This window comes from Globicephala melas, chromosome 9 (genome assembly GCF_963455315.2).
Source record: "Globicephala melas chromosome 9, mGloMel1.2, whole genome shotgun sequence".
NCBI lineage: Eukaryota > Metazoa > Chordata > Mammalia > Artiodactyla > Delphinidae > Globicephala > Globicephala melas.
In genome coordinates this window covers 41,334,919-41,337,483 of record NC_083322.1, presented here as the reverse complement: position 1 = coordinate 41,337,483, position 2,565 = coordinate 41,334,919, and positions in this window count along the sequence as shown.

Below are 2,565 nucleotides of genomic sequence, written 5' to 3'. Positions count from 1 at the left end.
ATAGCAGGAGGCATTCAGTCATTGCCAAAGTCAATATATTAAGTCTGGTTGTTGAAGGCAGCTGGTTTCCCATAAAACCATGTGTCCCTATTTCCTATTTCAGTCAGTTTATTATTCAGTGGTAGGAAATGCCAAAGGGAGTTGGCAACAATGGCATTTTCCACTTATAATAGATTTTTTTTTAATGTACTTTGGATTTTTCTCCAATATTGTGCTCAGTGGTATTTCTACCATGTAATCAGATTGGATGGCTCACAACGTGGTGATGACTGGCAAGGAAACCTCAAGGTAAATGACTTCCTCTATTCTCTCAATCCCAGAGGCAACTGTGCTGCCAATCTTACTACCAGGGACATGGAGTCCTCAGAGGAAAGTGGGACTCTCATCTGCATTAGAAGTAAGTTTCCAGGAGAGCCCTGGAATTTGAAAATTCCTTGAGGCTCCAGTGTTTAATTGAGATAAATGAGGCCTCCCGGGGCAGTCTGGATTCAGACATCCTATTTCTGTGCTGCTTTCTCCCCGACTCCCTCCTTGGCTGGTGGGAAAAAGAAAAACTCCTCCTTCTAAGGTAAAGAATTTAAGAATGAGAGCTATTTGCTGTTTGTTTAAATCTCTGGTCTTCAAATTGCATGGTTCTCTCATTTTATTTTATTTTTTTGTTTTGTTATTACTGCTGGGTCTTTTGGCCTCTCTTCCTCTGTGGGGTTAAGTTTGATCTTTACAAAGGAAGAGGAAGTATGAGGCTTTAATTTTTCTAATTTCTGTTCACTCTTGTATAACCTTGCAGGTGTCACTTGACTTCCTGTACCGTACAGATTCTTAATCTATAAAAGGGCATGTCAATATCTATTCCCTTTCATTTGTAAAACATAACACTGCCAATTATTTTAGTTAAATTCTTTGATCTCAATAGAACTTTTCTCTGATAACTATGCTATTCGATCGTGAATTTAACACTAGAATGCACTACTAGTTTTCAAATATTTAAATTTTAAATACAAAAGTATTTAAACCATACTTACCTTGATTCCCTGTGTTTGTATTTCATTACACTTAAAACAGATTTTGTGGGTGGTAGAATATTTCTGTTGGGGAATATCTTGAATTATGAGGTTTCATATTCAAAATGTGACTTGAACAAAATATACTCTCATATTCATTAATAATATGAAACTAAATTAGCTTCAGCTTTTGTGAATAAGTTATGTCTTTTTCACAAGAAAAAAAGTTTTAGTTAGTTAATGACTATTTTACATATCATTTCTTAATGCTCTTCTACTGTTCTTCAAAGGAGAAAAGTACTCAAGGGCTTTTTGGATATTTGGACATTACTGTAAACAAAGAAATATTACAGATTGCCTAACCCACTTCATAAAATACACATCTGAAATTTCAAGCTCCACTCCTACCACCCAGCCGGACTATGTCTGCTAAGTTTTGGCAATGTAGTAAACAGGACAAACTTGTTCTATAAGAAGCGCCATCTCACTTATGATGTCATTTTCTGAATTGGTGCTTAAGGAAAACCTTCGTATAGACCTAATAGCATTCACATGTCTTTCTTCTTGTAAAGGAAGAAGTACCTGAAAATTGTAAAAAACAAACAAACAAACGAAAACCCATCTTACCCTTTCACCAGACCAAATGTCTAGCAAATGAGAATAGGATTCAGGAAAACAGAGGAACAAATCTCTCCATCTGATATCTTGTGTATTTGAAAAGTGTGAGATATTTGAACTTTGTCGCAGGCTCTTACAAATTCTGAGACCTTGAGTAAATCACTTCACTTCTCTGAACATTGGTTTCCTCGTTTGAAAAATAAGGGTAATATCTATTCCACAACATTGTTATATCAGTTAAATTTGATTGATGAGAAATGGCTGGCTATAAAAATTCTTATCGTCAAGTCAACTATCAGATTATGATAGGTAGTCCTGCTCTATTACCAAAGCTAGAACGTAGCATATTTATCATAGACAATTACCAAAACAATTGCATTCGTATAACACTTCATAGTTTACAAAGTACATTCACCTAAAAAATACTTTCACTTATGCATATTCAGATAATAAGCCTGGGTGTTTTTTTGCCTATTCAGATATTAATTCTGGGCATTTGGGGAGAAGCTTTAAGAAACATTCAGCAGCTGTGTGCCAGAGTTTTGGCAAACTGACATTCATTAATTATTTAACACATCTACATTGAACACACATAATATGTGCTAGTGTAGCAATTCTCAAACTTTTGGGCTCAGGATCTCTTTACATTCTTACAAATTATTGAGGATCCCAAAGACTTTTTGTTTATGTGGAATGTATTTATTGATATTACTGTATTCGAAATTAAAACTGATAAGTTAAAAAATATGATTTATTCATTAAAAAACAATAAATCCACTAAATGTTAACATAAATAACACACTTGTATGAAAAATAGCCATATCTTCCAAAACAACAACAACAAAATAGTTTGAATGCCATTGTTTTACATTTTTGCAAATCCCTTTAATATCTGGCTTAATATTAGACAACTGGATTATTTGTGTTCTCACATTCATTCTGCTGC